The 27,284-nt window shown below is 42.1% G+C and overlaps 1 protein-coding gene across 4 annotated transcripts in view; it reads left to right on the top strand.

Moving 5' to 3' along the window:
• Window positions 1-27,284, top strand: part of LOC111865036 — a 135,629-nt gene that overhangs the window by 100,467 nt on the left and 7,878 nt on the right. For 3 of the 4 annotated variants that reach the window (XM_023852743.2, XM_033751692.1, XM_033751691.1), the window contains exon 2: window positions 10,240-10,303. The exons of the other annotated variant lie outside the window; for it this stretch is intronic. The gene's annotated coding sequence lies outside the window, so the exon portion shown is untranslated. The remainder of the gene's footprint in view (window positions 1-10,239; window positions 10,304-27,284) is intronic. 4 annotated transcript variants of the gene reach the window in all.

The raw sequence follows: 27,284 nt of genomic DNA, 5'->3' as shown, positions 1-27,284 counted from the left end.
TGCTGCTACATGTTTCGGCCTTACAGGGTCATCTTTAGGCAACACCTTATAAGGATTCGAATTCACTGTACACTAATCATGCTTCATACATTTTCGATATTTTTTAATTGTGTCTATATTGTGTAACAATAGATGTGTTGTGTTTATGTTGTGCATATGAGACGCTGCCTTGTGTTCCCTGATATATTTTTGCTATTTTTCTTACCGCAACCTACATTATATCTATATAATTGACATTCGGTTTTACTCAGTTATCTGTTTAATGATAATAATTTTAGTCCTAATTCTGAAAAACAATATTTTTGTCTCCTTTAAAGAAATTCTTTGCTTCATTTTTCTTCATGAATATTCCATCTAATTTTTAATGACCATATACCTCTCGGTGGTTGACTTCAGTATTTTGTGTTGTTACATGGTCATCAGAATAAGTCTGAAGATTATGTGGTTCCATTTCTTGTGAATTTTGTGGCCTGTAATTTTAAGATTCATGGAGACGGTTGGAATTGATCGCATTAGCCTTAATTTAAATATTCGCAATTCTGTAGGATCTGCAGATTTGACGGCAGCTGAAGTTAATTAAATCATCTCGGGCTCTCATCTATGTCAGTAGGTTAAAGATTAGTAATTCTTAAGTGCCATGGCTGATAGCGAAAGAAGATTTTGTTCATTATTTTCCGAAGTATATATAGGCCTGTCAAAGGAGCGTGCTTTTCAGTAATATACATTTTAGGTTATGAATTGAAGTGCGCAGGTTCGTGTCACAATACGGAGATTGAAAGGCATGTACATATTGGTTCAAAAAGGAAACCGGGATTGGAGGGAACTGAACTTTCTTATGTTGTATGCATGGAGCAGCTAGCGGTAGTTAAAATCTGTACGTTCAGTTTCGTTTCAATTCCCTTTTCATACATATTCTAATCGCTATAAACAGAATTTTGTGGTTTGTATGGGTAAAATAGTGCATTGCCGGTCACGGTAGCCGAGAGGTCTAAGGCATGCACTGTCTTCGCTCGCTCGGAAGCCGGGATCGTGGGTTCGAATCCCACTCAGGGCATGGATGTTTGTGTGCGTTTTTCTGTGTTTGTCTACAGGTAGAGGCCTTGCGACGAGCTGATCACTCGCCCAAGGAGTCCTACCGAATGTGTAAGATCTAGTAAACCGAAGTGAAACGGAGAGTTTCATGGAGGTAGGCCTAGGCCCAAACTAGGGCTGTAGCGCCACAGAAAAAAAAATAGTGCATTATTACAAATATTACAAACATTTTAACCAAATATTAGATGTAATTACATTAAAAATCGACTAAAGTGATGCCTCAAATCCAGTTTGAAGACAGTTTTTATTATCGTTATCTTGTCATAAAATTATAGGCCTTATATATTTGGTAATGCATTGAATTACATAATATAAGGTGTTTAAATCCATGCATCCTAAGATACATCTTAAAATATGCACACAACCACGATACGTATTTTCTGGTTCACTGTATATACATTTCTCTTCTTGTAGCATGCAGTCTATTAATACGATACCGTTTGTCCGTTCAAATAGTGATACCTCTTTGTACCCTCTCCACACTGTTAATATTCAAATTCACTTCATATATTTTACACCAAACATTTTGTGAAATATAAAACATCTGATTGCGCTGTATATACAGAATATATGAGAATGCTCTTACTACATTGCATTTCCTTGTTCGACATTGTAGAGCTTATTTAGGTGGTAATGGCGGTTGTTTTGAACTTCTCCAGTAAGAAGAGCTTAAGGAGCCCACACCATAGCTCAAGCGGTTAGACGCTGGCTTTCCACCGCGGCGGTCCGGGTTCGGTCCCGGGTCTGGTCAAGTGGGATTTGTGGTGGATAAAATGGTGCTGGGGCAGGTTTTCTCCGAGTACTTCGGTTTCCCCTGCCAATCTTCATTCCACCAACTGCTCCACAATCACCCTCACCTATCATCTGGAGCTGGTACAATAGGCCAGAAGTGGCCGCAGTACAAGGGACTTAGTCCCGCCCCCACTAGCAACAAAAAAAGTTTAACATTCCTGTACTCCAATTTTCGCTTGCTATTGTAATTTTATGCTAGTAAAATATTAATGAAACATATTCCTTCATCCGGAAGGCCGTAACCAATTAGCCTCCACATGTAAGGATGTAATGCGAGCCACATTTCTCTGTTCCTGTTGCATATGAACAATGTTCATACTTTTATTTCGCCAAACTGACGTCTTTTCATGCAAACGTACGTTCATGTATATTGCAAATATTTCCAGTTGTTCATAATATTAGAGTTTTCTTTCTTATGTGACTAACACCGTTCTGCTTGTATTTGAACTCTACTGTTACTGAGATTTGATTGTGTTGCTTTGGTGGCTATAAAGATTACTGTCTTCTGACGTCGTGTAGTTTGGTAAAATTTACTCTTCCAATCCGAAAATGGAGATAGCACGTTCTTACAAAACGTTGGATTCTCTCTACCAAACTATACATCATTACATCACTGAAGTAAGCCATTTTCTGTTTTTGTTGTTGTATGGTGGTTGTGGTGTTCCTATCTGTTTCTACGGAAACATCCAGGAGCACGCATTTCTCAGCACATTTCCGACAAGATATTTTAAGCTCTATTTTAATGCATTCGATGCAGTTCATACGTATTCAAGTGAAGCTAGTTGTGTGTACACGACGTCCATACACTCAAGACATACTCCATTCAGTCTGTGAGTCATGTATAGTGCAGCGTAAATCATTCCTCCAACCGTTGAACTCGAGCACTATTCATTTTGACATACATCTGTACATACTTTTGTGATTTCCATTTTTGCTTCATTTGTACAGTCACGAGTATCAATATTGTAACTCCTATGCTAATAATACATCATCCATTTTGTTTTACGGCTCTAAATAAAAATTCTAAAACAATGTGTTTGAAGAATACCTTCTTCTGGGATGTGGCGCCGTATAGATCTAGTGTAAACCGACGTTTCGGAGGAATATATATCCTCCATCTTCAGGGTAGAAAAATCCGCGATCGAGGTGGCTGCAGCCACCTGCTCACGCTAGTTCCTCTAGCGCGGATTTTTCTACCCTGAAGATGGTGGATATATATTCCTCCGAAACGTCTAGTTTACACTAGATCTATACGGCGCCACATCCCAGAAGACGGCATTCTTCATAGTCACCTCCGTGAAAACTTCAAATCTTACAATATGCTTGAAGGCCATGTTTTTATGCGGCGGGAATTTACTCCTGCTTTCGATGGAACTTGTTGAGGGATACTGCGCAAAATTCAAATTCTACCTGTTGTCACATTGAATATATGCCATGTTTTATAGTTATGAAATCGGCTGAAGTTTACGGCTTCCTGAGTAACAGACGTGCAAAATTTCTGATGTCATGAACTTTAGATGGGTTTCCCATCTTTGTCTTTATAGAGATCATTGTTGATGTCATATATCTGAGGCGCGGCTTTGCAGTCCACATTGTAATACCAGTCGCAGACTCGGTACAGCTGATTAAACAGGGTTCCGTTGGGGCAGAGGAAGCTGAACTTCTTGCCAGAAGGCAGACACCAATGCCAGACCTGAGGAACAGAACAGTTTCGTTTCATTGATTCGTTCATAGCCGACTCATCTTTGTTGGTAGTGTGACACAGTCAACAAATCAGACAGTTGTAGCCGAAACGTCAGATTGCCCACTCAGATTCCCTTCTCACCAAACACAATGCTTTCATCTATTATCTCGTTCGTGGAAACGGGAGTCATTATGTTAAGATGACATTGGCACTGGACGAAACGGCTCGTCATTATGCAAGCAGCCAATCTACACACAAAGTGTGAAACAGAAAGACATTTACATGTTTAGGAAAATGTTATGATATCTATTTTCCTTTCTTACTTACTTAATCCACCCCTCTTATACATTACGTCGTCGAGGTTTGTTCTTTTCATTTTCATCATTCTAGAGACGGTAGGACTTCTTGGACGAGCGATCAGCTCGTCACAAGCCTCTACCTAAACACAGGACAACACAATACAGAATAAACACATACACGTATCAAATATCCATGCCTTGTGCGGGATTCGAACCCACGATCTGGGCTTCCGAACGGGCAAAGACAGTACATGTTTCAGACAGCTCAGCTACCGTGACTGGCTGTTTTCCTTTCCCCTGCATCAAAACGTCCTATACCGTTTTTAGTTCAAAGACGCTATTGTAGGAATAACGCCACTTGTTCTTTACTCAGTCCTCATTATCATCTTTCCATACCAGCCGGTACAGAGTTTTCAGATAATCCATGGGTGTAGCTGCTTCATCTGTTAACGTCAATATGCTTGTAAAGATAAAGTTGCCCCTGTGTCCAAGCTCTTCAACATGAAGATTTGTATTCCAAGTATCGTGAGCACATATTCGTGAGTTAAGGTCTAAACCTATAGCTCAAGCGGTTAGTCGCTGGCTTCCCACCGCGGCGGTCCGGGTTCGATCCCGGGTCTGGTCAAGTGGGATTTGTGGTGGACAAAGTGGCGTTGGGGCAGGTTTTCTCCGAGTACTTCGGTTTCCCCTGCCAATCTTCATTTCACCAATTGCTCCACATTCACCCTCACCTATCATCTGGGGCTGGTACAATAGGCCAGAAGTGGCCGCAGTACAAGGGACTTAGTCCCACCCCACTAGCAGTAAAAAAAAATAAGGTCTAAACATATGCATTTTAATGGGGAATTAAAAGAGAGGAATGCCAGTCCCTGCCGGACTTGAAGCCCATAGCCCGTAATTAGCTATTGCCGCGTCTGAGCTATTAACACTTCGTCGTATTCAGATGACCCGAATGCAGATTTCTCTCCCGAGATGTTCTGTCCTGAAAGAGGTGTTTAGTGACTTCCCCCCAGTCCCGCCAAGCAATCGCCAGGATAATACCACGAATAGGCCACGGCCATCTCCTTTCAAAATCATCATCATATCCGATGCTGTATAATGTCGATATTAAAAGCGTCTTTAAACAGCCTACGACAAAATACGAGCTTGGAAAATCTGAGATTTATTTTATTGCTAGTGGGGTTGGGCTAAGTCCCTTGTACTGCGGCCACTTCTGGCCTATTGTATCAGCCCCAGATGATAGGTGAGGCTGACTGGAGCAATTGGTGGAATGAAGATTGGCAGGGGAAACCGAAGTACTCGGAGAAAACCTGCCCCAGCGCCACTTTGTCAACCACAAATCCCACTTGAGCAGACCCCGGGATCGAACCCGGGCCGCCAAGGTGGGAAGCCAGCTACTAACCGCTTGAGCTATGGCGCGGCCAAAATCTGAGGTAACTGAGCTATGTGTTTGACCGCCTCTATAGTGTAGTGGTCAGAGTTCCTTGCTACAGATCAAGAGATCCCGGGTTCGATTCCCAGCACTGCCAGATTTTCTGAGAAGTAGTGGGTCTGGAACGGGGTCCACTCAGCCTCGTGAGGATAACTGACGAGCTACTTGAAAGGAAAAAGTAGCGGCTCCGGTCAAGAAAACCGAGATTAACGGCCGTGGGAATCCGTTGTGCTGACCACGCGTCACTCTCTATCCACAAAAGTTGGAACTAAGGTCGTCAACAAGCAGCGGTCGCTCGGTCGGTGTAGTTCGCTTGCCGACTACAGGACACGGAGTTTGTATGTGTTTAGGGACTGTGTTGTGTACGTTTGGGTACTCTGACGTTCACCACAGAAGTGTTTTTTGCCTTTCGCCTGAAAAATTGAAGTAATTAATGTATTTATTTCTGTGCTTATACCTGAGTCGGTGTAGCAAAGGGCTACGGGCTGGACGGCCGGGATTTGTGTCCAGAGCCCAGCAAACCTGCTAACCAATTGTTACCGCTAGCTCTTCCCATGGGGATAAAGCGGCCAGTTCGTTAAGCCGATAACTGGCTTCCGTGTAGTACCGAGATCAAGGACGGTGGAGTTATACCTTCATTACCCCATAAGTGTTCATGGCGTGGTGCTTAATTAATTAAACACAGGGACAACTTTACGTTTTACCTTACTTTCTCTCTCTCTATGGCTCTGCAGTATTTTTGTTGGACCTTGGCCGCCTTTTCAGTTTCTTAATCCTATACACAGTAGGTAGGACTCCTTTGACGGGGGATCAGCCCGTCGCAAGGCCGCTACCTACACACAGAACAACACAAATACAGAATAAACACATAAAGACATCCATATCTCGAGTGGGATTCGAACCCACGATCCCAGCACTCGAGCGGACGAAGACGGTTCATGCCTTAGACGGCGCGGCCACTGTGATCGGCTTTATCTTACGTACTGTCGGTTCAGTTAGTAACGCTGTATCTTTAGATTAAGAAGGAATAGTATCGCCACTTCTACAGACATCATTTATTTCTGTGACGTTACCACATAAGTCACAGAACCGGAGACACGATAAAGGACTGTACTATTATATTTAGAACCCTTTTGCACTTTTCACTCAGTGTCGATTAGTTTTTTACACTCTCACGTGCAGCATAGCGTTGTATGTGAGACTGCAAAAAACTAATCGACACTAACGGGCTGTACCTCGGCTTCCTTTCACATCCTTTGCAATTCCCTGTTCACTAGCCATCGTATCATGCAACAGTGTAGTATCTGAGCTATTGAAATTGTCATTAAGTAAACCACCGACTGAGCTGTCCACTAACCTGACAATGCGCCGCGGGGTCGGCGTAGTAACCCGGCACTTTGTCGCTGCAGGAGAAACTGAGATCAGCTGGAACTTCGTTGTAGGTCGGGTAATCGACACTGGCGTCGCCACCATCGGTGCCAGCTACACCGCCATTCTGTGCAAGAGAAAGTCAAGCAAGGAAATCAGTTTCAACGTAGCAGAAATCACCTTTTGCTGAACATATTCTCTGGCAGAACTTCAACTGTTGAATATTGTAAACTACCGTATTTACGCATGTATAGGCCGCAGCACAATTTTCAGACAGAAATTATAGAAAAAATAATTTTCTTGGAATATTATTTCAGGAGTAGAACATCCTGTATTACTAATTATGAATATAATTTTTTTAAAATGAAGTGTGATTTCGAATATTTCGAATATAAGCCGCACCCCAGTTTTACTCTTGAATTTTTGGCAAAAAAATGTGCGGCCTATACATGCGTAAATACGGTAATTAAGCACTACGCCATGAAGACATATGGGGGGGGGTGGATGTATATACCCACGTTTCCTTGACCTCGGCACTTGGTTTTCAGCTTCACGCCCCGGGCGTTTTACCCTCGAGAAAGGAGCCCCCGGTACCCATTGGTTAGGAGGCTGGGTGAGCCTCAGTGCCGAGCTGTTTACTGTTAAAAAGAGTAAATTTCTTACCCTACCGAGACTCTAACTCCGACTCCTGAGCCGTCCAGCCCGTAGCCAGTAGCTATACAGAATGCGCTATCGCGGCTCTTTTAAAGGTAAATCTATCCCTGTAACAGGCCGTGGAGGCCGATAGGGTTGTAAGACGTCGAGGGTCCCACATTTCCTAGACAATCGGCTCACAGATGGCGGTGAGGTTGTCAGCCTTATACGCCGGTCGCCCTTTACCCCCCAGGAAGATTCCTGGTACTCATTTCTGTTAAAGGCTCAGTCGACCCCAGGGCCATAGTGCGGCTGGAAGAATTAGGTCAATTGAAAACTCCAAGACCTCATCGGAAATCGAACCCGCGACCTTCCGGCTTGTAGCTTAGTGCCTCAACCAACTACACTACCGCGTGCCTCTATTTCAGGTTTGGTTTACGGGAAGAAATTGTTCGAGAGCGGCCGGTGAAAATTTTTAATGCTCCATTTTTATGCGTTATATGCTTAATGATTCACTATCACCATCGCTAGCAAAACGGCCCTTTTGAGCAATAGTTTTTCTTAAAAATGTTGTCGGGTCTAATCCGGTTTTCAATTCTTTGTATATAGCAACAATATACATTATTACAGAATAAGGTCGTCGGCCTTGCGTTGCAACCCCCAACCTGGAGGACAAGGTTCCCGTATTTATATCTCCCAAGAACAGGGTGGCCCAGTTGTGTCCCCAGGCATCGGGTTCCCTTTCGGGCGCCTTCTACGACTCGTAGGCCTACGGCGGCCCCTCTTCACACGGGAAATGATTACAGAGTGAAAGTATAGGTTCATATCCGTCCGTCGTTTTTATCCTTAAATTTCTTAACAGATTACATGCAGATTATATTTGACCTTTTTCACAGTCGGCTCGTCATGCAGGCTCTTTTGTTTATTTGTAGCTTATTTAAATACGAGATTAGTATCTTAGAATGGAAGAGCGCCGAATAATTTTCCGTGGAGGGAATTAAAGGTATTCTTCCAACATTTCCGTGGAGCGACTGAGGGAAACCAAGGAAACCCCGGAGTCAGGATAGTCGGTATTCTGACCAAAGTTCGAGCCAGGAACCACCCAAATTCAAGCCAGAAGCGTTACAGCTTGAACCAACTTGTTTGGGATCACTCGTCAAAAAGAAAAATGTATCGTTCTCCATATGAATTTTGAGAATTTCTCGTTGGTAATCGCTCTTCTGTGTTGTGATACCGTGTAATCTTGTAGCCGGATGTTCGCGTTTCGGAGGAACATACTGTGTTTTTCTTCAGTGTTGAAGGTTAATTCTATATGCTTATTTTGAATTTATGCTTTTGTTTGCTACATTGGGGCCTACCGAATAAATTTGGATGAGGAGCGAGGCAGTCTGAACGTGCTGGTTAAGATAAAAGTTTCTGTTCCTCTAAGGAATTTAAGCCCTACCATCTGCAGCCTCTAATCAGTCATTTTTTTCTGACACCCCGACGCATGAAACCTGTAGTGATGTATACTGGTATATAACATCTAATCCTTTGGAACCATGTAATTGTTACTACCGAATCCTGTCGTATATCGACAATGATCCTGGATTATCCACCCTGTGAAAAGGTTGAAATATGTGGCAAACAATGGCGAGGTGGCATAATAACGCGTGCTGTTGAACGAAGAGTTCCATGAGCATTCTGTCTGGTTGTGATGGTAGTCATTATTTTAGTTGCTTAGTTTATCTGTACGTATGAAGCCGTTGAACAGAACAGTCCCTGAAAGCAACAGCCGTTCAGTACAGTATATGGCGCAAGGAAAACCATCGCCGGATGTTAGGAGGTTATAAAACCGGATGAGGCAGCAAACAAATCCAATGTCATCACTTCCGCAATATTTCATTGTTTGAATTTCTATGCATGAAACTAATGTTTTCATGTTTTGGTGCCGTGAATAATGACATGGAATCCGTACGAGCAAAGCTACCGATCGGTCATTCTCGCATTTCCGCCCTTACTATAATGTTAAAAGGCAAAGCTGTCCCTGTATCAGGCCTGGAGGCCCATAGGGTTGTGAGACGTCGAGGTTTCCACATTTCCTAGACAGTCGGCTCACAGATGGCGGTAAGGTTGTCAGTCTTACACGTCGGCCGCCCTTTACCCCCCCAGGAAGATTCGTCATACTCATTTCTGTTAGAGGCTGAATTGACCCCAGGGCCATAGTACGGCTGGAAAGATTAGGTCAGTTGAAAAATCTAGTGATGTCATCTGGAATCGAACCCGAAACCTTCCGCCATGTAGCATAGTGCCACAACAAACTACGTTACCGCATGCCAGCCGCGCTTTATTCCCCAGGAAATTTATTTAATTAATTCCTGGTACTCATTTCTGTTAAAGGCTGAGTCGATCCCAGGGCCATAATGCGGCCGGAAGGATTAGGTCAATTGAAAAAAAAATCCAATGACATCATCGGGACTTGAACCCGCGACCTTCCGGCTTGTAGCATAGTGCCTCAAACAACTAGAAGTGTAGAAAAAATGTAATTATTTATTTTCCTAAGAAAAAATCTATTCCGCATCGTTAATTTACTCTGATCCGTTAGAAATCACAATATCGCGGTTTTCACCGCCAACTTCTTAATTTTTTCAACACGAGATTTGTCAACCAGAAAATTCCCCAAATAAAACTAAATAAATATATGTTACTGAGGAGCTGTTAAAGGAAATTAATAGATACTTACCATTCAACACACTGAGCAATAAACATTTATTTCTCAAAGCGGTTTTGAGTTCAATGCCACTTAGGGCATATGAAGAGTACACGACTTAGTTGCCTCGCTTGCCTCGCCTTTCGGAGCGAATCAAACGATACTCGTCACTCCCTCCGGTGCGCGTGTACGCACCATTAGTACACTTTACAAGGACAGACTATTAATCACCCATTATTTTTCTTCACAGGTGGTGAGACGTTTCCTTGAGGAAGGGCGCCGCAAACGGCCACAAAAGTGGGAATTCGCGAAAGGTAAATTCTCAGTGGTAATACGCGTTTTTGTTCAGTCCATCTTGTGCTTCAGTGTTTAGGTGAACACAGTACACAATAAGGGAAACTGCATGAGGATTTCGTTGTACTTGATAAGTTAACTTTTCAGTAATTCTGAAAATATTAAGCATATATATTAAAGGAAAAGAGAGGGAGAGAAAGGAATTGTCGTCTCTCTAATTACACGAAAGAAGATCTCAGGATAGCCGACCTCCTATTCGAGATTTGAACCCAGGACTTTCCGAATACGAAAGTTCAACTTACAGTAGGCTTATTTAGGAGACATAATATAGCAGACGTTCAGTTTCCATGACAAATCTTCGTTATTATTCTCCTTTACGCTTCTGTAAAGAAATTGGCATTTTATCGTGCTTGGCAACCGCATTTACAACCAGCTTCAGTATCTTCTGTGGTACGTAAATGGTGACGAGTGACAAGTTGGGATTAGAGTTCATTTTGTATATTGTAGCGTGTACAGCCGTTGCTATGCAGTAGGCGAGTAAACAACGGTGTTATGCAAAGCGTTTCTTTGTAACAAATCGTTAAACACGTTCCCGCTGCAACGAATACGCACACAATAGAGTTACTGTTGGAAACGGTGTTTTCGACTCGGTCCGTGCAAAGTGGTTATAAGGAATACAATTGGGCCGACAAAATTCGTTGTTAGTTGTCAGCTCAGGGTTGAGTTCTGCACGGGAGTCTGTGAAGATATGACCTAACCGCGGAAAGCTGAAGAATCTCTTTTGTTAGAAGCCGTTCTCGGCGAACGGCTGATAACACAGCAGCCTGGAAAAGGCTTATCTGGTGCTGTGATGATTTGTAAAGTGTGGAGATCAGCGATAGCGCTGTAATTACTTGTAGTTTTAGTTCTGAGTGATGTGTATAAGTGGGAAATAACCCCATTCGCTAATTCATACCCCGTCTCTAGTCACACGCCTAAATCTTGACAATATGTATAACTTGATTGCCGGAACTCTTCCTGACTAGTTAATGTATTGTAGAAATTAGCCTTGATACTCATGGGAACCTCTAGAGCCTAGAGAACTCAGTTTGCCCTTATTCCTGGTGAAGGCCATGTTACCATGAAGCCTAGTCATTTTCTCTGGAAGTAAAATTTAGGCCAGTCTTATTGAGCATAGGCCTACGTACTCACTGATATTGTTGTAATGCATTGTAAAGTTCCGGTGGGGTAGGTTTTCTCCGAGTACTTCGGTTTCCCCTGCCAATCGTTATTCCACCAGTTGCTCCACAATCACCCCATCATCTGGGGCTGGTACAATAGGCCAGAAGTGGCCGCAGTACAAGGAACTTAGTCTCACCCCAGTAGCATTTAAAAAATCCTCAACTGCAAGGCTTATCGTATGGTAACACTGTACAACTGACTGTTTGCTAACAGATTTTATACCTGCTTACGACGTCTATAATTTCAGAGTTCAATTGCTGATTATTACGTATCCTCGAAAAAACGTCCATTAATATATTTAATTTAGGATTTTATCGATTAAACTCATTAATACCATGTCTATGTTGTTAATATGAAGCGAGAAAGGATGATTTATATGTTGTATATATAGTGCTCGTCTGCTTGACTGTCTATCACTGCATATCATAGTAGAAGCTTCATTTTGTAGATATGAATGTTCACTCAATTTCTTCTTATTCAGAGCAGCAATTGAAACAGAAACATAAACGTTAATTTCGAACCACCTGGGAACCAGTGTACGTAGAGGATACTAGTAGAGTTATCCCTATAACAGGCCGTGGAGGCCCATAAGGTTGTGAGACGTTAAGGCTCCCACATTTTCTAGACAGTCGGCTCAAAGGTGGCGGTAAGGTTGTCAGCCTTACGCGCCGGCCGTGCTTTACTCCCCAGGAAGATTCCCGGTACTCATTTCTGTTAGAGACTGAGTCGATACCAGGGCCATAGTGCGGCCGGAAGGGTTTAGTTAATCGAAAAAATCCATCTCTTCGAGACTCGAACCCGCTATAAAATAAATTAGTTCACGTCTTGATTTGGCTGCGAGAAATGTGATGTAATATGCCTATCTATAAATATCGAAGTCTTTTCACGAAATAGAAGAAAATACTAATTCAAATAATTTTGCTTCATTTTTGAGAGCATCCAACATTTTCAGTCTTGAGTGATTGGGCTGTCTGACCAGTTCTAACTGAGAAATAATTAAGAAATTATGAATCTTATAGACACTTGGAAGGGCTGCTTGGACGGTGGATGAGCCCGTTGCAAGGCCTCCTTCTACATAGGACAACACAATCGCAGAATAAACGCAGATATACATAAATGCCTCTGGAGGGATGGGAACCCACTATCCCTTTGTTTGAGCAGCTTAAGACATATCATGCCTTAGAACGCACTACCATGGCGATCGACAGTGTCCAGTTTATTCTAGCTTAAAATGAGTTCATCAAGATTTTTCCATATAAGAGGTGAACGGATTATAATTTTCATTGACATTAAGTTTATTTATGTGGAACAAAAACAAAGAGCTGTTTCAATTATTGAGGTTCTGGGTATTAGTCGTCGTCCTGTTTCTATTTAAAACACATTTAAAACGGGATAATGTCTCCAGTCCGGATATCAATTGGGCCCGAATGAGTAGGTTCCACCCGAAGACGGAGAAAGCATCCAGCCTCCGAAATGTTGTGTGTTTCAAATAAAAACAGGACGATAGATAATGCCCATAAACCCAATAATTGTATTAATATATCGTCACAAACTCTTAGAAAGATCTTTTAGTTTATGGCGTGCTTTTATGGACACTGTAAGCATTTGTCTTTCCACTTTTATTGTAAAAAATGTGATAGCGACTTGAGACAAGTGGTTTGGTAAATCGTAATTACATTAATTTAACTTTCTGCCCATATGGTCATCATGTAGTCAGGTTGTGATTGATTTGAAAGTTGCTTCTCATTATTATAAATACGATTATAACGAGAATTCATTCCTGTCTCTTGTTTCCATTGAATCTATTAATGTCTCTTCTCACCATAAGTGGGAAGTATTAAGATCTCCAATGAGATCAAATGAAACAGTAATTACACCTAAATAATAGAATACATAAGAAACTTCAGGCTATTAGAAGTGAAATGACTCTCTGATATTGGTTATTGTTCCATAGTTTCCGAAAGACTATTATAGATCATGCCCATTAACGGAAAGTAGAACACGTAGTGGAACATATTTTTGTCTGTCACAGATTCACAGAATTCATTGCAATTCACGAACACATCCTACAACTACTACCCTCTACACAATGCGTTGATATTTATAGCTTTCCAGGAATAGTGCGAAGATTCGAACATCAGTTCTTTTGACCATGAGGCGCTGTAATATTTCCATCTTGAGTACTTTATGTGCTTAATAGACCACAGCCTTCGATCATTAGCGAGAAATCGGTTGGGCTCTTTCAGGTGTTGCTGCTTTATGCAGACTGTTGGAGGGCTGTACCATAGTTCAGGCAGTTGTTCGCCGGTTTTCCGCCGCAGCGACCAAATTTCGACCCCAGCTCAGGTTATGTGGGATTTGTGGTGGACGAAGTACTTCGCTTTTCCCTGACAGTTTTCATTCTGCCGACTGCTCCATACTCATTTATTAGCGGGAGCTGGTGCAGTGAGCCCAGGAAAGGTCTGCGTGCTAAGTGACCTCAATCTGACCTCACCCCGCCCAAAAATAATGGCCGGAGAGACACTGAAAAACCCGTAAGATGTTGTACTCATTTTCACACTTCTTAAAATCAGTTAACACGGATTTCTGTCTACCTCGGAAGTTGCATATTATTAAATCGGTTGTAATAATAGCCCTCCTGTCCTCTTCCCATCAAAATTAATTTGGAACTGTGGTTCTTACAGACAGTGGGTAGGGCTCCGTGGGCGGCCCTGTCGCTAGACCCCAACTAACACAGAATAAAAGCGGACAAACAGCCATGCCTGGTGTATGATTCGAACACGCGATCGCAATGTCTGAAAGGGCTTTACACCCCGCGGATAATGAAGAACGTAAATTCGGAAGAGATTCAGAAGTAGTCGTTCAGGATGGCCGATTTACGAGTAGATATTACAGTCGTGTACCACTGTACTTCCCCAACATAAATTGAATGCATTGCTTGTTGGGCAAGATACAGGAACTGAAACACAGAACATCCCGATGGGAATGTGTGATGTTGTTGTATTTCCGATTTTTTTAACACAAAGTAAAGAAGCGCGCAAGGAAGTTCAGGTCTCACGATCGACTCCTGCTGTTATGACATCGTTGAGACAAGACAAACATTGATGTAATGCCTGTGTGACTTTTGTTTTAACTACCGCGTTCTTAATTAGTACAACTTACACTCCAGACTCGGTCATTATTTCATCTTTATAATGACGACTCCACTAATATTGTTACTTATTTCCGGTTTCCGGTTAGAATGAACTCCATGAAGATTTCTATCTTCTGGGATATAACGCCATGTAGTCCATTGAAAGTCAACCGACGTTTCGGAGAAACACTTCGCCTCCATCTCCAGGGTCGAAGAATAAGCCGACCAAGAAAACAGCGTGAGTCAGGTGGCTCAGCTGCCACCTACTTTCACGCTGGCTTCTTGCTTGGCTTATTCTCCGACCCTGGAGATGGAGGCGACTTTCTCCTCCGAAACCTCCGTTGACTTTCAGCGGACTATATTGCGTTAGATCCCAGAAAAGAGAACTTTTCATTATCGCCGCTGTGAGAACGCCAAATCCTACATAGAATAAACCCCATGTTATGCGGAGTAGCCTCGTAATGTGTACGCCTAACCTAATATTATAAGAGTTATAACAAGGAAATTGGAGGGGGCGTGATACGTAGCAGGCTAAAGGAAGATCATAAATGCATGGTGTAAAATTTAAGTCTGAAAATCTCAAGAGAATGAATCACTTTGGAGGCTAAGGGGATAGAATAGATGATAAGGTCGCGGGTTCAGGTCCCGATGAGCTCATTGGATTTTTTTTCAATTGACCTAATCCTTCCGGACCCACTAGGCCCTGGGTTTTACTCAGCCTCTGACAGAAATGAGTACCAGGAATTAATTAAATAACTTTCCTGGGGAGTGAAGCGCGGCCGGCGCGTAAGGCTGACAACCTTACCGCCATCTTTGAGCTGATTGTCTAGAAAATGTGGGACCCTCAACGTCTCACAACCCTATGGGCCTTCACGGCCTGTTACAGGAATAGCTTTACTTTTTTTTTAATTTAATGTAACTGAAACGAATGTGGTTTGAGAATTTGGAATAGATATCTCGTGACCATAGAAATTATCTCCTAATCCAATAAAATGTGAATTTCCTGACCAAAGGAGCGACTATATTTTTCTTTTCTCGAGGGCTCTTTTCTATAGACTTAATTATTTGGTTAATTGTTAGAGAAACGTAGAGAAAAAACGAGCAGATAATTACACCTATCGTCTAGTAGGCCTATTAACACTTTTTTTTAAATGTGTGTGTGTGAACCGGCGAGCGCTGTATTATCTCCTGTTTGTGCAATTTTGTGAGAAAATGCGCCATACTGCCCAAAGACTCTGTTTCACAAGCACCATTATTCACGAAACTGTTCTCATGATTTCACATAAACAGTGCAATATGTAGAAGAAATATCTTAACGTAATATGACATTCAAGATAAGGCACTTGAAAGCCCAAAATTCTGAAAAGCAATGGCAAGTTTGAAGTTTTCACGGTTGTGAATGTTGGTAACATTGATAACCATCTATCAGACTACACAACTTCGAAACACAAGAAGACCAGTTTTAATTAGGAAAAAGCTAGTGGCATATGTTTGTGTGGCGACATGACATGGATTAATTCAGTCCCAAGATTATCACCGATTTTAGTATCTGCGATAGGTGTTAAGTGATTTGACTGATTTTCGTGAAATTCAGTATGAACGACATGCTGTAAGAGGTTGCAAAATCATGCTATATTACAACTCCAATATTACTAATGTAAAGATGGCGGCTGTGTGAAATTCAGAGCTGAGAACAACATTGTCCCATTCGGTAGAATATTCAGGTTTTGTGTATGTATATCTTCAAAAAACATCACAACTTTTCATATGGTTTATTGCGGGGGATAGTCGTAGGGGGACAACATGACGATTGTCAGTTGAAGTGTAAGCCAAGTAAGACACCAGCATGAAGCATGCAACAAGGCTCTGCATGCTGGCTGCTCCATATTGGTCTCTTGCTTAAATCACTCTTCGATCCTGAAAATGGCGGTGATAGATTCCTCCGAAACACAGGTTTACTTCGCCGGACTATACGGCAATATATATATATGCCTAAGGATTGAACCCTTCATAGCCATCGCTGTGAACATCTCAAATCTAACAGATATTACAGGCCCGCCTTCAGAAACAATTCTTTTCATTGGTTATTTAACGATGACTGCCTCTGTGGTCTAGTGGTCAGAGTTCCTGGCTACAATTCCAGAGGTCCCTGGTTGGATTCCCGGCGCTACCAGATTATCTGAGAAGTAGTGGGTCTGGAACGGAGTCCACTCAGCCTCATGAGGATATTTGAGGAGTTACTTGAATGGAAAAGAAGCGGCTCCGGTCTAGAAAACCGAAATTATCTGCCGTAGTGATCCGTTGCATTGACCACGCGACACCCTCTATCCGCAAAAGTTGGCACTAACTTCGCCGACAAGCGGCGGTCGCTCTGTCGGTATAGTTCGCTTGCGAACTACAGGCTACGGAGTTTGTTTCGTTTGTTTGGTTATTTAACGATGCCTTCGATATCAAGACTGCATAGTGTTGGAGAAATGGTGTCAGGCAATATAATATATAAAAAAATAAATAATATAAAGCAAAATTTTTTACAGACCTACATCACTGAATAAACTTAAGCGTTCCAGAGCACACGGTTATTATCTAGCCCATGTAGCTAATTGTTCGTTGACAATATCTTGTGCAAGAAAGTGATTGCCCTACATTACATGATAATCGACTGTCGAATCGATAATTGCCACATGAAATCGGAAGCGGCAATATTTCATTCGTGCAGATATAGGCCCACTCTTTACTTTTAAGGGAAACTTCACACTTTCTTCAAGTAGAAAATTTCAATAATTAAAACGTATTAATTTAGGGACTAGAATGTTAACAGCCCTGAACCAACACTGAGAATATTTCTCACACTCAACAATGACGGACGCTATCTTTATATTCCTGGTTACATTCATAAGTTTCTCCGCTGAATTTTCGTGTAGCTACTCACTTGCTTTGTCGATGGCTTCGTGCTATTAGCCTTTTCAGACATTAAAAGTAATTAGAGTAAATTTACGTAATCCTTCTTTAGTCATCTCGTAATGTTATTTCAAAACATTGTCCATTATAATTTACATCTGCATAATTCCCCTGCTTCTGTTTGTATTTTTAGGCATTCATTAATTTAAATGGCTAACGAAGCACTGAAATTGCCTTTAGCAAAGTAACCATGATTTCCTTAGCAGCTCTTTGACTGTGTGCTTTTGTTTGTGCCTACTCAAAGAACTTAGAGCAGCGATTTTCAACCTGTGCCCACTGGTGTGACGCGTATGCCGCGAGAGTCTCGGGGAAGGTCGAAAAGAAGCTAGAAAATGAAAGTGGAATAAAAGAGTCGTGGAAATCCAGGATCAATATTATTTAAAAAAACAAAGTGATTAAACTTTTAGCTATTGAACTTTTAAACACAATCTTATTACTCGTTTATTTAATGATAAAATCTCTCCTTAAAGCAATTGATGGTGTGCCTTAATAATTCTAGCGCCTCGCTCGGTGTACCGTGACTTGAAAAATTTTGAAAAACTCTGACTTCGAGGATTGCAGGTAGATTGTAATAAAATTACGGAACTACTAGTTTGAGAAGAACACTTACGGACAGCCGGACATACCCTGAACATTATATGTTCCTTCTATGTAAATGTTGGATAGAAAATGTTTACTTTCGAATGAGCACAGAAATTTATATCATATTGTTTTGGGATGAGCAGCTTATGTCAGAACAGAGATTGCAAGTTGCTGTGGGTCAAAGGCTGTTATGTAACGTAGGTGGTTCAGTTTCACGATTGTTCATGATCAGAGAAGCGCGTAATTTCCGAAGTATAAAGTGAAATGTTGTTTGTTGTTCTCAAGAATGAGGCAATGGTTCTTATGCGGTTCAGTACTATTTTAACTTCAAACTGTTACTCTAGTCTATATAATACTCGTAAGTTAATGTATTTTTATGCATACGGCATGTTGTTGTTATTGTTCCAGTGGTCCACATTGAACATTGTCCTCACCTCACGAATTTACATAGCAGTGGTGTTTTTATGCCAATGTACGATGTATTAACACGTACCGGATGAGAGACGTGCGCTCTGCACAGTTTCGCGAAAAACAATCAATTACTTCTTGTAATGTTACTGTCTGTAGTTGAAGAGAGGGTATAGGATTTCTTCACACTGAGAGTCATGAACACAGGACCAATTTCAAATGTTTCATGCGCCAGATCGCATACCCATAATGTCCATAACTTTTATGGGAATTTTGTAAAAGATCACATTTTACTGTTATGATTTTACGTACATTTAGAGCAACTTGGTGGCTTATGGACCCAATGGTCATCTAGTGGTGTGAAGGATGAAATCAGGGCGCTAATAACCATGCTGTTATAGAGCTTTTAAACCCGTTATTACACATAGAAAGTTGCGAGGGACAAGGTATAGGAATAATATCTTGGATGTAAGATATTCACGTTGAAATTTTGGCTGGAAAATTTCTTGGAATCTATCGTTTTGAAGACCGAGAACCATGTTAGGGAAGTATCCGAGATTATGTTGCCAACTGGCACAAGTTTCCAACCATTAGCAGCCGTTTTTATAGCAATGATGAAACTTCAGGTTCTGCTACCGTAATATCACTCGGTTAATAGGATCTGAGGTTCAGTGGTTGTGAAGATTTTTCTTTTCCTTGGCACTACAGCCCCAGTGTGCCTAGGCCTACCTCCATGAACTTCTCCGTTCACTTCGGTTTTTCTAGATCTTACACATTCGGTAGGACTCCTTGGGCTGGTGATCATCTCGTCGCAGGGCCTATTATACCTGTACACAAACACAGAAAAACGCGCACACACACAAACTAAACATCCATGCCCTGAGTGGGATTCGAACCCACGATTCCGGTTTCCAAGCGAGCGAAGACAGTACATGCCTTAGACCGCTCGGCTACCGTGACCGGCTGGTTGTGAAGATTGGCATCTGGAATATGAAGCCGTATAGTCTGTTGAAAGTCAACCGACGTTTTGGAGGAACTTTTCGCCTCTATCTTCAGGGTCGAAGTGTAATCCAACCAAGAAACCGGTGCGAGCATGTAGCAGGTTCTGCTTGCTATCTCTTGAACTTTCAATATACAACGCGGCATTATATGCCAGACAATAGAACTCTTCTTTAGTCGGTCAGTTGGTATTTCAGTAAGTTGACTGGTTACTTAGCTACCTAGTTATGTAGCCCAGAGGCCGTGCCATAACACAGGCGGCTAGTCGCCGGCTTCTCAACGCGGCGGCCCTGGTTCGAGCCCAGGTCAGGTTATGTGGGATTTGCGATGGACAAAGTGGCACTAGGGCAGGTTTTCTCCAAGTACTTCGTTTTCTTCTGCCGATTCTCATTCCACCTACTGCTCCACATTCGTCATCATCTATCATCCGGTGCTGGTACAATAAGCCAATTAGTGGCCGACGTAACAAGTGGACTGAGCCTCATCCCACCCCAAAACGTAAAAGAAAAACCCTAAGTAGCTTAAAGAAACCCTGTACAATAGATTTTTTGACGGTCAGGTTTACTTTAGCACGGACAGTACATCAACGGTAATTTTGGTGCAGTAGTTTATAATGTTACGAAAATATCAGTGAAGCAAATAGGCGTTAATAGATGCCTTGCATCTCAGAATAATTTCATATCCAATTACAGATGCAACAGGCGGAGATGGGCAAGACGCACAACAGTGCTGCCACGACCTTGAGTTACAGTTTCTCTCTGAAAGGAGATCTCATTGACCTGCTGAACGCTGTTTATGCTAATTATAAGTGCTGCATTTGTCTAACCATGTTTCAGTTGGAAATGTAAGAATTTGGCTTCCTCGTTACGTCGATGTTTATGGGCACAATTATGCAATTCATTCAGTCGTATGAAACATTATCCGACCTCGAAGAGGCAACACCAGAAAGGCATGCTGATTTTGCATATGCGCACTTCTGCCTTCTTCATTGTAATCGCGGACTAAATATAAATTAGATTCTAATTTTATTCATGCCTGCCCACAGTTTTAGTATACATACAAGGATTCTGCAAGCAGTTCATTGTAAAATCTTCATAGTCTTTCTTCTTTCGTGTGTTATTTTACAGCGTTGTCAGTGTCTATGGGGCATACGGTAGCAAAGTTTGTTCAGGCACTATACTACAAGCCGGAAGGTCGCCGGTTCCTTTCCCGATGAGGTCACTGGATTTTTTCAACTGACCTAATACTTCCAGCCGCACTTTTGCCCTGGGGTCGACTCAGGCTCTAGTAGAAATGAGTACCAAGAATCTTCCTGGGGGGGTAAAGGGCGGCTGGCGCGTAAGGCTGACCTCAGGGCCATCTGTGAGCCGACTGCCTAGAAAATGTGTGAGCCTCAACGTCTCACAACGCGATGGACTTTCAAAGTAGTTACTCCATGTACCACGTACTTTAGTGTTGAAGCACACATTCTCCAGAGTGTGTGTTTAAGGGTAGGATATGATTCTCAAAATAATCAGCGACTGATTTCCTGAACTAACCGGCGTTTTAATGGAGATCCTACCTGTGTTTTATGAATTAAAATTTTAATTTGGAAATAGTGTATTTAGGTGAATATGCGGCCTCAAATGGTTAAGCTTGACATTGGCAATTAATTATATTTGAAGGTAAATAAATGATATTGTGTGCTTACCTGACTTGCTACGGTAGCGAGAACTGCGAAAAGAGGCGCAAAGATAAGATGTCTCGAACACACCATCTGAAAAGAAATCACCTGTAACTTATACAGCGCATTATGTCTGCACAAAAGATCGCGCTGAACTTAAAATTTTCAACGTGACGTGTGACTGCGAATTTATGTGACGTTCTGAGAAACAAATCGCACTGAACTTCCACTGTTCAGTGTGACTGAATCATTACGTGAAAACAAGTTACGCCGAAATTACACTGTTAAGTGTCACTGCACAATTAAGCGGAAAGAAATAGGGCCGAAATTGCCCTGTTCGGTAAAAGCACACAGCTAAGTGTAAACAAATCACTCTGAACTTATCACTGGCAACTCACAGGAAGATACACTTAAATCACACACATTCTCCGGAAGTAAGTTACTAAAAAATCACATGTTATCCATATATAATATAAGAAGTAAGAAAGATTTGAATATGAAATTCCTTAAATTAATATAATTATAAAAATGACATGCCTCTGAAAATTCTGAATGATTTAAATATGTAAGTGAAATATAATAAATTAATATGTTTTACTTTGGAATAGAGTTACTTAATTCAGGAAATGGCCTTTGGAAATTATTGAAGGCACTTATTATCAAGCCAACTATGAAAGTGAGTGAAGATGTTTTCTCAGCGCCTCTTATATAGGGGTTATCATTCCCACTCTCACTGCCAGAATCTTTCTCAAGACGTTGCAGCGAGGTGGGAGGGCGTTCATTCATATGTTGCAGCAATTGAAGGTGTGTGTTGAGGCGACGGAAGTGGATGGACCAGTTTGAAGACGCGAGCGATAGTTGCCGTCACCTTTCCCCGCCCTATTTCAAAGGGATACTAGGTCCACGTTTTTCATTATAACTTTTATAAAACAAAGGTAAGGAAGATAAAGTTGTTTCCGCTCCCAATTAAGTGGGACGCCATGAAGACGCAAGGCGGAGTGATCGTATAGCTCCTCGCATTGTTAACCTCGGCACTGGATGGAAGTGAGTGGTCAGCTTCAGTCCCGTTCATATTATCCCAGAATAAAACCCCCCGGGTGTCCACTGGATAAGATGGTGGGTGAGAACCAGAGCCACAGAACGCTGTGGAGAAGAGAAGACTCTCTCACCTTTTCCAAAAATCGACTTCTTGGTACTTTTTTATTAAATTGCCTCCAGTGGTATGGTCTTCTCACAAAGTTTAATAAAATTCAGCCACATGATTCGAAAGTCATTAAAGGAAGTAAATACAACTGACTTCATAAAGATACCATAAACTTTCTTTCCTTTATATTTAATAGGAAAAAAGTAAATTTTACCCTGTGCTTAATTGATTAAGCACTATATAATTAAGGCATATGGGGGAGTGAAGATATAACTCCACCATTCTTGACCTCGGCACTAGATGGAGATGATTGGTCACCTTCATGACCCCTCCCGCTTTATCCCCTGGAAATTCACCCTCAGTACCCAATGGATATGAGGCTGGGTAGGCCCCAAAGCCGGTCTACACCTTGTGGGGAAGATAAAAATTTTCCCCCTGCCGGCATCCCCACTTCCGGCCGTCCAGCCCGTAGCCCGTCGCTGTACGGACTGAACTATCCCGGCTCCTCCTTTGTAATAACTAGAGAAGGCTAAAGGAAATTTTCGATATTAAGGGACAAAGTGGAAATATACTTCCATGAATTCTTGTTTGGGGCACTATATGGATTCTGATTTACCCTCTGAAACTGATGTGCAGGAATATTTTATTTTAGTTCCTCTTCCTTTAGGGGTTACTGTTGTAAACCTTGTGCTTCCAATAACCCCAGGAGAAGAAATCAGAAAGATTATTGTCGGGTGAACATGCAGGATAAATACCACTGCTGACAATCGGCAAAATTCATATCCGCCTCGCAGCCAGCGGTGCACCGGTCGCCGTGAGCCGGTCAGCAAATGTAAGAACTTCCCTGTCCAATGGGGACACCTTGGCTAACATACCGGAATTCTCTGTCTACCATTAGCACCGCTACATTAACCTGTTCGATGCAAAAAACAACTTCTTACGAGACACGGCCAAAGAAATAAACTAACTGATCCCTGTTATCTCACTCGGATGATCATGGCTCATAAGACCGATATCGCGTGTTGACTTGTTTCTGATGCTTTCACATGAACACCGTGGGTCACTTCCCAGACCCCGTAGTATGTACGGCCTCCCGCTCTGGTTTCTCCGTTACGAAACCTCGACTGTAAATTCCTGAGTACATTGTCACACTTTTGTGCATTCTCATGTATTAACAGTGTGTGTTTTAAAAACTTCTCGTAATTAGTTTGAATGTCGTACTTACATTAGGTGCTCGCTTAAGTGAAATATTTCAGCATCACGAAATGTACCCGCGTTGTTTTGCGAACTCGTTGGCTAAGGAGAGGAAATGAAGTGCAAACATTTGGATATAAAATGCCAAAGGAAATATTAGGCTTATAGGGAGGATGAAATGATCTTTTCTTCGCAGATTAGGCAGTATAATGCATGTACCTGCCTCTGAGCTCCATGCCATCTTCCTCTTTAACTTTGTCCTGCACGTCCTTCCGGATGTCTACATAAATTAACACAAATATTCACCTTTCCGATAGTAAAAAATAAAAAGAAAGTAAATGTATCCCTGTAACAGGTCGTGGAGGCCCATAGGGTTGTGAGATGTTGAGGTTCTCACATCTTCTAGACAATCGGCTCATAGATGGCGGTAAGGTTGTTAACCTTACGCGCCGGCCGCCTTTAACCCCCAAGAACATTCCAAGAATATTCCTGGTACTCATTTCTGTTAGAGGCTGAGTCGACCCCAGGGCCATAGTGTGACTGGAAGGATTAGGTCAATTGAAAAAATCTACCTCATCGGGATTCGATACCGCGATATTCCGGCTTGTAGCATAGTGCCTCAACCAACTACGCTACCACGTGCCCCCTCACCTTTCGATAACGCATACAAAATAAAGATTTCTTTATCTTAATCGGGTACACTTCTCACGAAAATGACAGTAAAAAATTATACATGCATAGTTTTCTATGTAATCCTTTTGTTTTCTGTATGTAAGACATATGAACATGCATCTTTGTTACATAATGTTATATAATGACGTTATTTAAATGAAAACAAAATTTTGTTGACTAATGAAACATCGTATTCTCATACTAAGACTGACAGGAATTAAGAACTTTAAAAGAAAAAATAGTGAGAAATGCTCTGACTTTTCTCAAAATTCGATACACAAAACCGTGATACTGCAAAAGTCATGCGCCCATATTTGTAATCAGAATTAATTTAACGTTATTTTTCCTTTACTTTACCACACCCTTGTTGACTAGAATAATTCTATCTTATCTTCGGTTACATAGCATTTCTACGTGGGTTTTCCATTCTTTATGCGTTACATATCATGAGTTAGTCGCGTACTGAAATGCCTTCTGAGTCTAACCGTTAATATCCCCGTACGCATCTTAATGTTGTATTTCTGCATCTGCTATTCTTCTGTGTTCCTGTCACTCCATTTGTATTCATCACTACCGGAATTTACGTTCGGTTTATCCAATTTTTTCTGTGCTGGTACTTTCATATACCCATCACGTGACAATATACACGCTACTCCTGGACGTTTTTTACAGCATATCTGTGTGAGTATCCCATGTTTGTGAATGAATGTGTACCTTCCGCTCTCGCGACGGTCCTCGTCAGTTAGATCAAGGAAAGGGGACTAAATGACAAAGGCGTAATTAATTGAAATAATCGGAAAGATATGAAAAGTAAAACTAGCAGAACTTTAACGTACAAAAGAAAGGAATGTCTCAAATACGGCATTAATAATTCTGAAGCAGCCAGTAAAGACATGGCATCCTATGGAGCTGTAAGTGAAGGGCAACCGACCTACAAATAACTTGGGAAAATTATAATGGTAATCCGCACAATATTGTGACATATAGACACGGTGCTAGGCAACGACAGCAAAACAAATAACAAGGCAACAGCCGTTGCTAGGTAGCAGCCGGCACGCTAATGGACTGGCTAGAAAGCGGTGTTTTCCGTTCGGTCCACGTGGATAGCTACGCACGCAACAATGGATAAAGCAACAGAAGAACAGTGTTTTCTGTGCTCTCCGTGCCAGGATGTTATAGGCAGGACAGTTAATGAGTTCATTTCAGTTGAATGAAGTAAAGTAGTTGATTGGTGAATTAGCTGTGGGATATTCGCCAGCCGGTAAGAACGTAAGCAGAGGACATTGTTAGGATTCGTTACCAGGAAACCACTAGTGAAGACATATAAGATTATGTGTGCTGCAGTTACAGTAATGTTTAGAGTGTGTAAACCAGTGAGGCTGTTGTAGTTACTTGTAATTACCATCTGTAAGTGGTCAGTAAATTCAATTACCAATCCAAACCACATCTATAATTATTCTAACATGTGACAATATATTAAGCAGCTGTCAAAACATCAGCCAGATGCTCACGCTGGTTCCTTGCTTGCGGCTTTTTCTACCCTGAAGATGGAGGCAATACGTTCCTGCGAAACGTCGGTTCGCAGGAGATCTACACGACGCCACATCTCAGGAGACGACATTCTTCATAGTCACCGATGTGAAAACCTCAAATCTTACAGGAAAATGTGGATCTATACATTCACTCTTCCGTATGCCTTCATGGCGTAGTGCTTAATTAGTTAAGCATAGGGACAGCTTTACCTTTTACTTACCGTATTTAGCGTGCTCGTACAATTACATCGTCCACGGAAAATGAACAAGTCCTCTAATGAAGAGTAGGCTTATTAACTTCTAGCTTGTAACGCCGTGTAGTTCGGCAAACGTTCCACGTCTCGGAGGGGCATAGCGCCTCCATCTTCATGATCGCAAAGTAATACAAGCAACAAAACACCAGAAACAGGAGGTGAGGGGGGCAAGTTACACGCCTCAAATTCAACTTCGCTGATAATGTAATACTCTGTGCCTCGGGCTAAAGCGACCGGGGAATGAAACTGACCACTCACCTCCATTAGTGCCGAGTTTAAGAATGGTGGAGCCATACGTCAACTCGCCCATACATCTTCATGGCGTGGTGCTTACTTAGTAAAGCGCAGAGAGTACTTTACATTCATCTCTATCTATCTCTATGTCTATGGCTTTACAGTCATTTGTTGGATCTTGGCCTCTTTTTCAGTTTCTTAACTCTATGCACAGTCGATAGGACGCCTTAGACTGGGGATCGGCCCGTCGCAAGGCTGCTACCTGCACTCAGAACAACACAAACAGAATAAACGCACACAGACATCCATGTTTTGCGTGGAATTCGAACCCACGATCCGAGCGTTCGAGCGGACGAAGACTATCATGCCTTAGACTGCGCGGCCACTGTGATCGGCCACGTCATCTCTACTTACTAAAAAGAAAATTGTCCAATGCCTATGACAGAGTCCCAACCTCCTTGTTGGGATGTGCATTGCGTGTAACCTGCAGATGAGTGCACGGAAGGCGACACGTTTCATCAGTGAACTAACTTGACTTCCTGCATATTGTGAGAACGCCATTCAGATTAATAAATAATCATAGGTGAACAACATGCCTGGTGTGTTACACGCAGGTGATGATTGAACATGACTTCTTCAACGAAACGCTATGGCTCTACAGGCCTTGTGGACCTTGGCCGCTTTTTCAGTTTCTTAATCTGTTCACAGTCGGTAGGACTCCTTGGACGGGGGATCGGCCTGTCGCAAGGCCGGTGCATACACAAAGACAGAATAAACGCACACAGACATCCATGCCTCTAGCGGGACCCGAACACACTATTCCAGTGTCTGAGCGGGCGAAGACGGTTCATGCGTTAGACCGCACGGCCAGTGTGATCGGCCAGCAAGATGCTACAGTACTGAAACATGAGTACAGGAACCTACCGTGAAGAAGCTGTCTATGTGCCGTCAGTTTATAACACTAATCTGAATCTTGTGCCACTCTTGCGATCCGCTTATCAAAGTTT

The sequence above is a fragment of the Cryptotermes secundus genome, unplaced genomic scaffold (assembly GCF_002891405.2).
Source record: "Cryptotermes secundus unplaced genomic scaffold, Csec_1.0 scaffold579, whole genome shotgun sequence".
NCBI classification, from domain to species: domain Eukaryota; kingdom Metazoa; phylum Arthropoda; class Insecta; order Blattodea; family Kalotermitidae; genus Cryptotermes; species Cryptotermes secundus.
Note: the sequence above shows the minus strand (reverse complement) of the source record. Positions and strands in the feature narration are given on the sequence as shown.